The sequence below is a fragment of the Talpa europaea genome (assembly GCF_964194135.1).
Source record: "Talpa europaea genome assembly, chromosome: 8".
Taxonomy (NCBI): domain Eukaryota; kingdom Metazoa; phylum Chordata; class Mammalia; order Eulipotyphla; family Talpidae; genus Talpa; species Talpa europaea.
In genome coordinates this window covers 13303344-13316767 of record NC_140075.1, presented here as the reverse complement: position 1 = coordinate 13316767, position 13424 = coordinate 13303344, and positions in this window count along the sequence as shown.

Sequence of the window (13424 nt, the reverse complement as noted above, 5' to 3'; positions counted from 1 at the left end):
CCCTGTTATAAAATGGCGATGCAGGACACACTCCCTGCGCGTCCAGTCTCAGGCACACTCTTCTGCATGCCTGGTCTGCCCCGGCTGTGGTTGCCCGCTCCCCCTGTGGGCTCAGACTGCTGGTCTGAAGGGGCCTGGGGTGGGCTAACTTCCCAGCTGGCCACGGGCTCCTCCAGGAGCCTTCTGCTGGTCAAGCAGTCTTTTCTGAAGAAAGGTGTTAGTGACTTTTTTTCTGGTCACTAGGTGGCGCCAGAGATCTCTCCTAGAGCCCTTGGGGAGCTGTGTTTTTCACCCCGTGGGGCAGGGAACAGGTGGGAATGGTAGGGAAAACCTCAACGGCTTTGGGGTGCTGTGTCTGCCTTGTGCCCCACCGACGTGGAGGGCCCATGTCCCAAATTTCGTGCCCCGGGTCTCAGTTCCAAAGCCCTTAGGTCCAGGACGTGGGCTGTAGCCCAGTTCAGTGGCCCCAGGAATGGCGCCTTTTGCACCCTGCTCCCGTGTCCAGGCGCCTGGTTTCTGATTACTCAGTGAGGGACTTTCACCTCTGTGAGGGCCCCTGCGTGCCTCCCTGCAAGCCTAGGTCGCAGGCGCGGGGACCTGGGCAGCTGCGATCTGATCCACGTTTGCTTTTCAAGCGCGCCACTTTTTCGAGCGATCCCGATCTGCATTTGCTTTTCCAGCATGCTGCTTTTCTGAGCAAGCTTACCGGCCAGCCCGGGGCTGTGTGCAGGTCTCCAGAGTCTTTGTTGTTCTCTAATGGCACCTGGAGCTGTTCGCTCACCACCTTGGTGAATCCTGCAGGGTTCTCCACAGCTCCCATTCATGGGGTGTGGTGGCTGAAGTATTTCCTGTCCACTCCCAGTCCCATTTGCTGCGTAGTTTGTTCTTGTTGTTTGTTTTAGTTTTTTTTTTTTTTCTCCTTTCTGTTGGTTGGAGAGTGCCGACTTTGTGTGTGTGGGGGGGCAGGGTTCTGCACTTTCCTCCCTTCTAGTCCTCTTTTATGGCAACTTTCTTCTTTGGGTAGTTTGCTGGAGTCATCCATTTATCTTCCGTGCCCAAGTTCTCATTGGGACCTGCCACTTTTCCTGCCTATTTACTTTTTTTTTAATGGGAGATCTTACTCGCAGCGTCTCCTCGCTGCCATTTTGCTCCGCCCTCCTATTTATTTATACATGAACCAGGGTACAGACCAGTTGCCAGGGAGGGTGAGAGCATTAACCAGAGACAGAGAGGCAGACTGATTGTAGACCAAATGGTTTTCAGGCTTTTCTGCCTTCCCACCATCAGGACTGCCCTGCCTGATGGGGCACCTGCAGTTGTTACATTGTAGCAAACTGTCTTCTTTACTTCTGTGGGCCAAGAGAGGAGTCCTGAGAGATAGTCACCAAGAGAAGCAGAAGCATGAGAGAGGAGAGAGACAAAGAGACAGAGAGAGAAGGGGAGAAAAGAAGCCAGAGAAGCCCAGAGTGAAGACTTAGGGCTTGTACCTGATTGCTGTACCTGATTGCTGCAATGCATGTAAAGCTCCATAGAAGCCTGAGAAAACCACTGAGGACTCCAAGACTCTCCTTTACCCTGTCTGCCAGATCAGAGAACCTGCACTGTGCTGTGCCTATTCTGCCACTACACTGCTGAGCAGAGCAGCAGGCGCCACAGGAGAGGTCTTCAGTTCCATGTGGGACCCTCGTTAGCCAGCCGGAATCGAACTGGCACTGCAGAGGCTGTGGACAGCTTCACAACACTATGCTCAAATGACTGGGACACTAGGGGAGGCCCTCAAATTTATATTTTTAAGAGTGACTTGTTGGCTTTAAATTTTTTTTATGTACCATGAGATATACAGGAGAAGAGACACATTAAGATCTTATTTTATAGTTCGCTTATTCCTGGACTCTCACTAGAAATCTGATTTTGGGGCCTCCCCAGTGGCACAGCAGTTGAGCACTGGGTTGCGTGGCTGGCTGGTTTGATTCCCGGCTGCCGTTCGAGGGTCCCACATGGCGGTCAGACCTCTCCTGCCACCCGCTGCTCCCCTCAGCAGTATACTTGGTTGGTCTGCCTGCTCTGCTCTCCCCTCTGGCTCTGGTGAAATCTCTCACCCTCCTGCGCTTCTGACTGTACCCAGTGCTTGTATAAATAAATAAATAAATCTTTAAAAAAAAAAGAAATCTTCAGTTTGGAATTTAACTCGCAAGAGCTGAATTTTCACTCTATAGTTTTAGCAGGCTAAGTAGTTTTAACAAAACTTTACACAGACCCGATAAGCAATTTGGAAGTTTTCTCAACCATTAAGTGTCCTGTATAGATTATTAGAAGTCCAAAGTAACTTAGCAATTTTTACAATAAACAGTCAGATTTTAAGATTAGGAAAACACAGGGAAATAGAAATTTATACCCATAGTATTTGTAGTGTAGTTAGTATTGCTAGTAAAGAGAGTGAAGTTAGTATTTCTGGTTGAGTTAAGTTAGCATTGTCAGTATTTAGTGAGGTTTAGTGAATACTTGAGTACTATTAGTACTAGTACATTTATTAATATCGTAGGAGAGTCAGTTGTCAGTGGAGGTAGCACAAGGGCAGTGAGCACAGTCAGGGCTAGTGAGTGCTGACCTGAGAGGGAAAAGTCAGGCTGGCAGACTTCGGAATCAGCGTCCAGGGCTTCAACCGGGTGCTGAGCACGTGCTGCTGTCGCCCAGAACACAGGGACCCCATGGTCTACCTTGGCCAGAGGTACAAAGGCCCCAAGGTGGATGTGTGGAGCCTGGGCATCATGCCCTACCAAATGGTGACCAGCACACTGCCCTTCAGGGGGCCCAGCCTCAGGGCGATCAGGGAGTGCGTCCTGGGTGGGAACGTCCACCTGCCCTCCTACCTCACGGTCCAGGGCTGGGACCGGCTGGCCAAAATGCTGGCACGGGCCCCCTGGAGGCTCCGCCCCCTGGAGAGCATCCAGCAGCATGCCTGTGTAGCAGAAACGAGCAAGGGACTCCTGTCCTTCAGCGAGCCTTCACTCTGCCCCCAGGACCCAGCCATAACCAAAGGTATGGAGCGCCTGGGCTACCAGAGGCAGGAAATTCGGGAGGCCATTGACGCTAACAAGTAGGATGAGGTCATGACCACCTACCTGATCCTCCGCTCCAGGAAGCAGGCGGGGGAGGATGACTATGAGGAGGGGGGAATAGCGGCCGAGGCGCGTCACTTTCCAGGTGCCGAAGTGCGTTACCTTCCGGGAGCCTGGTGACCCGAGGTTTCGGGGAATACACCAAGCCAGTTATCCTGCGAAAGCACCCAATGCAAAAGAGCAGAAAGGATGCCCACCCTCCCCCCTCCCGCTGCCTGAAGTTGGGGAATGCCCGAAGGCCAGTTATCCTGTGAAAGCTGGAAGTCCAAAAGAGGGGAAAGGATGCCACCCCGGGCAACAGGGTCATCTCCGCCAGGTCCCTGAGCTGGAGGATGCACAGAAGCACACCACTGCCACAGGGCCAGGCCCCCTGCTCAAGGACACCCCAAAGGGCAGACCCTCCATGCTAGGCCCAGAGCTGGAGGACGCCTGGGGGGACACCAGCACCTCTATGGCCGGACCCCAGCAGGAGGATGCCGGGGAGCACAGTAGCACTTCGGTGTCAGTCCTCCAGCTGGAGGACGCTGGGGAGCATGGCAGCACCACTGAGACAGGCCCCCAGCTGGAGAGGGACCAGGAAAGCAGGGCCAGCACAATCTGTCCAGCTCCCCAGCCCTGCAGCAACACCCTAAGATGTTTCCCAATACGTAGCTGGCCTTCCAGTGCAGTGGCCCCTTTAGCAATCATCAGGGCCAGAGATAGAGTATTCGAAATTATCCTGGAATTTGGTTGCTTCTGTGCAGCATTGGAACTGGAGAGCAACAAAGATTGAAAATAGTGCCATAGCTGGCAGAAGACACCCACCCCCAAAGCACTACCACTCAGTGGCCATGGGGAACAGGAGTACACCAGGGAAGGTTGAGGCTCTGGAGAGGCCCAAGGGCTGGGCCCAGTCACAGGGGCCAGGAGCAGCATGAGACTCACAGGACTGCAGCACAGAAGTCTGGGCAGCACAGATGTCCCTGGAGCACAGACGTCCCTGGAGCAGAGCAGGTGAAGGGCCAGGCGGGCAACAAAACTGGTGAAGCACCTGGAGGGGAGAAGAGTGGGTGAGGGGTATGTTGTGGAAGGGTTGGGGAGAGGTGAGCAGGTACAGGACCAGGAGAGGGGTGTGGGGCTGTGTGGGCAGAGCCTCCAGTGGCCCCAGGGCCAGAGGCGGGGAACCCTGGGCCTCTCTCGCCCATCTTAGGTTCTGCCCCCTTGGTAGGAGAGACCTGCTGCTCACCCCTGGGCACACGGATGGTGCAGAGGATGCAGGAGCTCTTGCAAAGGCTTGGCCCCAGGTGGTAAAACGTGCAGATTGCAAGTAGCAGATAGAGAGGCTCTCTAGCTCCCCTTAAGAAAGACTCGGGGACCAGTATATTAGAATCCAAACGGGACTCTCCAAGGTGGGCAGAGGTTATTCACAGAGCGGCCCTACTCCACCACGACCTGCTCAGCTGGAAAATCCGCACATCTTCCTGCTCCTCGAAGCCTAGGCTATGATCAATCTCAGTCCCCCAGCGAGCACACCTAGGTGTCCAGTGTCCCCTGGGCTGAAGCTGCAGCTTGTCATGGAGTATGTGCAGGAGGGATTTTGCAGCTTGGGATTCTTATACACTGTCAGCCCAGCTGGAATTTCTCCTTTTAAAAATCATCTCCAGATGGCCACCCACCCCTCCTCCTCCCTGGATTCAAACCCCACAGTGTGACCTTAGCCAAATTGGAAACAATAATATCACCCAAGAGATGCATGCTTGGGACACCAGTCTCTGCCTATTAAAACACTGGGTACAGGAACAAAAAGCTACAGTGGCTATCTACCTTAAATTTGTGCTTTTTCATCATTGTTTAGATGGTGTTCAATTCTCTTCTAAAACTAAGGTTTAGCTAAGTCGGGTAAATGCAAGTGAGGTGAGGTATGTGTGTTTGAAAAAATAAATGTATGGAAGAGGGATATTCTGAAGGGCCTTAAGATAATGTAAAGCAGGATGAGTAAATGAAATGGCATAAGAAAGAAAGCAAAATAAAGTGTTGAATGTCTGAGAGGGAGATTTGGGTGATAATCCGTGTGTTCTCAGGTGTCTCCCCCTCTTTCAACACATTCATGGGCTTGCTCATCTGACCAGCAAAGCCCCCTCTGATCGATACTTTGTCAGCCGAAGCTGGGGCCAGTACAACCAAACGTGGACAAGCTCTCCCTTACTGCCATGGATGCTGCCCCTAGTAGGCCCAGTGATCATGATTAAGCTTTTCTTTGTTTCTACACCCCGTTTTTTCTGCTTTATCCATACAACGCTCTCTGAGATGAGCCTTCTCTCTCCCAGACCCGGGAAAGCCATTCCTGTTATGGACAGATGAGCAACAGGGCATTGCTCTAGGGATTCTGGACCAACCTGGGCCAGTCCAGCAAACTGTTGCTTATTTCTCTAAAAAATGGATCCCACTGTAAGAGGATGGCAGCCCTGCCTGCGTGCACTTGTGGCAGCTGCTTGTCTTGCTAGACAGGCCTTAAAACCCACACTGGGCCAACCTGTAAACGTTAGTTCTCCACCTACGCACCAGGACCTGCTCATTCAACAGGCTCTCTCCCCTCCATCACCTTCTTGTCTGTTAGATTCTACTCTCTTTGTCAAAGACCCTCTTATCTCATCTCCCTCTCCCAATCCTCAACTCTCAATCATGCCAGGCCTCAAGGGTGTCCCACTCCCTAACGCAGATAACACCCACTTCTTACTATGGGGGACACCATCACCAGTCGGACAATGGACTCACCTTTATCTCAAAGATTACTCCACAGGTCTCCTCCCTGGGCATCACATGGAAACTACACATTCCCTCTGGACCGCAATCCTCTGGTAAGGTAGATCAGGTGAATGGTCTTACCAGAGATCACCTAACCAAACTCCACTGAGCTGCGTAAATCCTTGGAAGAGCTGCTCACACTGGCTTTAGAGCCCCTCCGAGCCACTCCCTGTGGCCCCTTGTTCCTGACCCCGCCTTGAACGGATGTATGGCAGACCTCTTCTTACTAACCATGAACTCCCCGTCCAACCGACACATTGGCTGGATATTTTCATACTTATCTTTGCTCAGACAGCTGCTCCAAGAATACGCAGACTGTTGTCTGCCACAACCTGTGTTTCTGTCCCCTGATGCACCTGTCAACCTGCTGTGCCCTGGAGACCAGGTTCTTCTGAAAGCCATCTCTCCAAAACAACTTCCGCCAAAGTGGATGGGTCCACACATGATCATCCTGACTACACCAATGGCTGTCAAGGTCTTGGGCAACACGTCCTGGCATCAGCTGTCCAGGGTCAAACCGGTCCCTGTGGACAAGCAGTATGTATGCGAGCACATGGGCCCAACTCGGGTACACATCACTGCGCCCCTGGTCCACATCCGACTCAGCCTATAAAGTAGAGGCCCTCTGATTCAACTTCCTCTGTTTTTTTTTTTTTTCTAAGATTTATTTATGCAAGCACTGGGTACAGTCAGAAGCACAGGAGGGAGAGAGAACTCACCAGAGACAAAGCGAAAAGCTGAACAGGCAGACTTGATGAAGCACATTGCTGAGGGGAGCAGTGGGCGGCAGGAGAGTTCTGCTCGCCTTGTGGGACCCTCGCCATGAGGTCAGGAATTGAACCGGTGCTGTAGAGGCTGTGGGCAGTTTGGCAATCCAGCGCTCAACCGTCCACCGCTGCACCACCTGGGAGGCTCCTCTCATTCCTCTGTTTCTAATCCCATCTCTTCAAGCCATTTCCCTTTCTTCTGTCTATGCCTGGCAATTTCAGATCAACACAGCCTCGGGCAAAGTATTACCACTCATAGGGCCTTTTATCCTAATCTCCTAATTTTTTTCTTTTTGCCCCAGGCTTACTCTGTTTCATCCAACACCGGATCCAAGATCTGTCCCATACCACCTTTAACCAACTTCTCCACCCATATCCTCGCGTCCCTGCAAAGACTATCTCATAACCAGCCCTGAGCCCCCACCCTGGTCTTCGCCACTGTCCAGCAGAAAGTAGCCAAAGAAAGAACCATTGGCCCTTTTCAACAAAAGGCTGGTGTGAAAGGTTGATGCAGGGACCAGGAATGAGGAAGCCCACATACAAACAACAAGATGGTCCTGACACCAGTATCCCTGATTCCATCAAACCGAAACTGAAGCCATAAGGAGGAGAAAACTATTCGGCTCCACGAAAAAAAAAAAAAAAAAAAAAAAAACTTTGTTCCCCCTAAACCTGTTCCCCCCCCCGCCAACCCAGTTTTCCTGCCTAACCTCTCCTCACCCTATAAAATGACATCTCCCCCCACAACGGGCACGAATTCAGGGACCCCCCCCTTCTTGGGAACCCGAAGCTCGCCCGGGGGTGCAATGAATTTTCCCTTTCTTTGAGAAAGTTTAGCTTGGCTCCCCTTTTCTTTACTGAGCCAAACTGTTACAGGGTAACCCTGGTATAAAAAGGGTGTCTGACTGTTTCCCGATTCTGGTGGAGTGTTTCGGATTCTGGTGAAGCTGCAAGGACACAGCCGGTTCTTAAATGGGAAGTGTTGGGGGTCCTGGAGGGCAGCATCCTGGTGGTGAGATGCTCTGTGAGGATTAAGAGAAGCAGGGCTCAGAGGAGAGGAGACTCGGGGGAATGCCCTGGGTGTGAGGTTTCCAGCTTTGCTCCCCAGAATCCCTCTCTCCAGCCTCTGGATAACAAAACCTGGAGAAACAGGAAAGTAGATAATTTTTTCCTTTTACAACCTATTTAGTATTGAGGACATTAAAAAATATATAACATTTAATGAATACTGTTAAATTTACAGAGAAGTTGCAAAGATAGTACAGTTCTTATTTATCCCACACCATTTCCACTTTAACATCTTACATGAATTTTTTTTTTTTACAGCTAATGAGGCAATATTGACACAAATACCAAACTCCGTGCTTAATTTCATTAGTTTTTCCTAATGTACATTTTATGTTCCATAATCCAAATTGCCTCATTCAGTTACAGCCAGTTCTCTTTGATGTGCCTCTTGCTGACTGTTTCTCTGACTTTGCTTGTTTTTATAACATTGACATTGGTGAGGAGTGATATTTTGGAGAGGTGTTGGGGTCAAAGTTGGAGTTCTTGGGTCATGTCTGAGAAAATGTACATTAGGAACAGTGGATTATATTTTTGTTCCTTAGTATTCAGCATAATTCTGGCACACATGCACAGCCAAGGTCTGTGGTATCAGATTATTCTGTTCTATCTTCTAATCTAGTTTCTCTCACAGGCCTGGTTTTGCTGACACAACATCCTGATCTGTAGGAGGGCCAATCTTCTGACCTGGGCTGATCCATCTTTTAGCCATGCCCAGTCTTTCAGCCATGACCTTGATAGTTTCCTTGCCTCAACACTTTCTGCCATAGGGGTCTCCACATCTCCTCCCCTTTGTATTACATTAGAAAAAGAGTTGTACCTAGGGGAGTCATTGTCCCTGTAGATTTTCTTAATCTGATTAAGGAAGTGTCCTTTTGTGGTATGAGATTAAGAGGGTCTTTGTATGTTCATGAGAAAATATGTAATGATGGTCTCTGTTCTGCTTTGATGCTTATGCTGACGTCATCTCACTGCTGGCCTTAAGGTATAAAGAAAGACCTGCTGAGACCCTCAGGAGGAGATACTTGCAGGAGAGAAGGTGTCTGTGTGTGTCTTCCTCACTCCTGCCTTACTCCACTTCCCTGCAGCCTTCAGAAAAACTTCACCAAAGCCTTCCTCTCCTGCCGAGATCCCTGACGGGACATCTAGCTGGAGCTGGTCTCCAACCTTCTCAGAACTGAACTCCCTGTTCACTGAACTGCACCCTTTATCCTTCAATCAGACAGGAGTACGGAATCAGGATGAGGTAAAATGAATCTTGATTTTCCCTAATTCTAACTGAAATTTAGCATTTTATTTAATTGCGGCATCAAATTACAGTTGTGGTAGCAGTGTCTGTGATTGTCCTGCCAGCAGAACCACATGTATTTTATGCTCTCATGATTGGTTTTGCTTTCACAGTTGACTGACCCTTAAGCAACAGGGGGTGGGGCGCTGATCCCGGGCGGTGGAAAATCCATGTAGGACTTTTGAGGCCCCAGAAACTTTATAGTCATCCCTTGGTATCTGGGGGAGTTGGATTTAGGAATGACACCCCCACACCCCCAGCAGATAGCAAAAGTCCACGGATGCTTAAGTTCCATATAGTTGGCCTGGAGAGTCCTCAGCACAGAGTCAAGCTGCTGCCATCTGTTCACCGGACCGAGTCCAGCACCGCTAGCCAAAAAGCCACCAGGGCCCTGATGCCCTGTTTCTGGGCTCTGCCCATTGCGGTTCCCGCCCTCTGTGTTTATTCAGTTCCAGCAGGGAATCAGCTCATCGGTGGCTTTGTTCTGGTCACCAGATGGCACCAGAGACCTGCACTTGCTGACCTGTGCTTTTCCCCAGTGGTTCTCTGAGAAAGGGGGGGGGGCACCTCAACACAGGGGCTGTCGTTCAAGCCAGGTGCTGTGTCTGCTGCGCGTTCACCCCGCACTGTGCCCGCAGCTGTATGGATCCCGCCCTGAATGCTGTGCTCTAGGTCTCAGTTCCCGGGCTGTCAGGTCCAAAACGCTGGCTGTCACCCTGTGCAGTGCCCGCTGCTAGGGCGCGTCCATGCCCCGTGTCCTGTGCCTGGTTCTCAGTCCCAGGCTGGGGTCTTGCTCCACGCCTGGTTTCCCTTCTTACCCCCTAAACCACATTGTGCTACTTTTCCAGTGTCCAAACCTTGGACAGTTTATCTGCATTTATTGAAGTGATTCTTTATTCAGTTTCCACACACAGCTCTCTCCAAGATGTCCTCCTGCTCTTTTTTTAATGTTTGTTAATGTTGGATTTAACCAGTATGCAGTCCCTGATACTGCAGGAAATTATTCTGCGGTAGTCATATTTTCTGTGTTCTCTCTATTAGTTTATTCTCACCGACTGTTTTCTTTAAGGTGTTTCTTCAGGCATTAGTTTATTCACTCAGTATGTTCATGGGAAATTTTTGACAGTGGTAAATTTTCTATGAGTGATGGTAAGAACAGTAATCACGGAAGTGGCCTTTGCTTTGTTGAAGTGATATTTTGTGAGAAAGTGATACCGGAATTGTCAGGCCTAGTCTCCCAGCCAGGAACAGATCCCAGGCTGCAGGGCAGCGCTGAGCCCCAGCCGCTAAACCCCCACGGGTTGGTGTCTCATGAAGCCGCATCAGGAACTTTGCAGACGCTCAGGCAAGCAAGCGAGAAGAGGCAAGTTTGTTTATAGAAAGAAAAAGTTTATTGAGGAGAAAAAGAACAGAAATAAAGTGGGACTCCCAGGCCAGGGAACCAGGCCTGGGAGGGGCAAGGAAGCCAAAGTGGAGTTGTGTCTTAGGGAATTTATACCTTTTTTCCCTCATTATTCTAAAGCATTATTCACAGTCTATTTGTGATTGGTTAGTTCTCGGCTGTCTCACTTAATTTGCTACTGAGTGGGGGATCTTCACATTCCTTATCTAACAGTTTTGTCTTTCTCCATTTGTTGCATCTTTATCTTTATGGCCCAGTCCTCTGGATGGGCATCCCTGCATTGAAGTTAAACAGCTACCCTTCTAAGTTGTCCATAAATTAAACCACTCTCCCATTTCTCCAATCTCTGCCTCCCTTTACCACCTGAAGGAAACCAGGACTAGCATTAACAATGTTGTGCTTGGTTCTGGGATGTTTGTTTTTCCTAGTGGAAATGGTTACTTTTCCTTGGTTGTCCTTATCTCTGAAGCCTCCCTAAATTCTTCAGAGGTCCCCTCCTGCACTGTCCCTAAAACTGCATAATTCCTAGCTTGCCCTGTGTCTCAAAAGGAAAATGTGTGCCTCCCTGGTGGTGCAAGGGGTTAAAAGTACAGCACTGTGAAGCCATCTGTGGACTCTGCAGCATGAGTTTGATTCCCATCCGGCCAGGGAGCTATCCACATGTTGTGGCAGACCTCTCCTGTCTCATCTGCTGCTCCCCTCAGCAATGTATTTCAGTCAGCCTGCCTGTTCTACTCCCCACTCTGACTCTGGCAAATCCTCTCACCCCCTACACTTCTGGTCTACCCCTTTGCTCGTGTATGCATAAATGAATAAAATCAATCTTTAAAAAAAGTAAATTAAAGTTCAAGACGATGGTGTGGGGAGCTGTATAGTTATTTTCTATGTCCTTTTTTATCAAACATACTTGAAATATTGTGAAGAGACCTGATGAATATAATTCAGCCCTAAATCACTTCACTCCATGGCTTTCTCCTGCTATGTAGGTGGAGTCATGTATTTGACTTTCGTGTGTCAAATATCTATGGGACCCTCCTCCAGTTGATGAGATTGTTTACGTCTTAATTGCTTGGGTACATTTACAATGGTGTCATGTATCATGGATGAAGAAAATCTAAATGGATATGCTGTTTGTGGCTGACTCAAAAGATTGATCTAAATCACCCAGAGGAGTCGTGGACTTCATTGTGGGCAATAAAGTTAGAGACAAACATGCTGATGTTCAACTCATTTCATCATTTTCTCCTTCAGTTTATTAATATCCTCATGTGTCTTCATGGTAGTAATGGAGCCATGAATATTATTGGACATTGTTGCCAAAAGAAATCTTCACAAGCATGTGATGAAAGAGCAGGTGAGCTTTTCATAACAGCAAAGAATTCTTGTGCATTCACATTAGCTAAGCAAAGCATCTTTATGTTGAACACCGACTCTGTGATCCAGATATCAGAAGGTCAAGATGCTTCTTAAATACCTGAATGTTGGTTTTGATGAAATTTGTCTTGGTATCTGAATGTCTTATTTAGACTATATGTGAACTTCTTATGTATATTTTTAAAATTTATTCATACAAGAGCTGGGGTGCAGGCCAAAGGGGTGTGTGTTTGTGTGTGTGTGTGTGAGAGAGAGAGAGAGAGAGAGAGAGAGAGAGAGAGATAGGATTCACCAGAGACAGAGTGGGGTATAGAATAGGCTGACTGACTGAAATACACTACTGAGGGGAGCAGTGGGCAAGCAGGGAGAGGTCTGCCATGTACTGTGGGAGGCTCCCTGCTGTGGAGGGGGCAGATAGCTTGTCAGTCAGCGCGGTGCTTAACCCCTTCAGCTCCAGGGCAGCCCTGTTGAGCTCTCTTCCCTCAGAGCCCTGAACCCGTTATGGGCCCCTCAGTTTTCAAGGGCCTCGCCCACCTGCCGGTTCTCCTCAACCTCCACTCCTCCCACTTCCAGGCTGCAACCCCACCCCAACGACGGCCGACGGGCTGTGCAAGGGGTTGTGGGAAATGTAGTCTCCAGCCCCTGTGGTTCCACGGAGGTTTCTGGGCGGGGCTTCCGCGATCTGCACAGGCGCGGCCCAGCCCCCGTCCTTTCGAACGTTCTGGCGCCTCTGTGAGCGCTGGGGCACCCCGAGGTGAGCGCGGGTTTGTCCCAGGAGGCCGGGCTCCTGTGAGCGGCGACCCCGGGGTGTCGGGGTGCGGGGAGCAGGGGGCGCGGGCGAGCAGGGGGCCTCGGCCGCATGGAGTCGGGCGCTTTGGAGCCGATTCCCCCCGGAGTTCGCTTGGGGGCGGGGCGGAGGCCGTTGGGGAGAACGTCCCGGCCTTTCCGTGGTGTCCCCAGCGCGGCCGCCCGGCCCTGACCCCGGACGCTGCCCGGGGTCTTCCCGGAATGGGGAGACGGTGTCCCCGAGGCTGGGGCCCTGGGGCAGTGCGGGTCCGCCTGTGCGCATGCGTGCTGACTCCTCTGGGCCCCCCAAAAGTCGGGCGGTGAGGTAGAGGAGAGCCAGGCTGCGTTTCGGGGGGGGGTATTGCGCCCGGGGCCAGATTCACGGACCAAAGGTAGGCGGTTGACATCGCCCAGTTGCCTGGGGGTGGGGGGGGTTGGGGGTAGTTCCTGGGGAGTTATTGGCTTGTTGTCTGAATTTCCGGGTGCTATTTGCGTTCCTGCCCCCAGGTGGCGTCCTGCTGGCTGCTGCATTCAGGCCTCCTGCCTGGAAGTGCTCACCCCGGGGGACCAAGTCACTGTCCAGGTGTCCACGGAGAGGAGGGGGGGAAGCCATGCGGAGCCACTGCCGGGGTGTCCTGGCAGAACAGTGCGTTCGGGGCGTCATCTCGTTGGAAATCGTGTCCACACTCTGAAGTGACTCATCAGCTTTGAGACTGTTATTCTTGGCGTGACTGTTGATCAGGCAGTGGGCAGTGTCACCTTTTGTTATGGTGAACCCTAAACCCAAGTTCTGCCACTAATGGACTCGCGGGGCCTCTCCTGCCCCTGCTAGAAGTGTC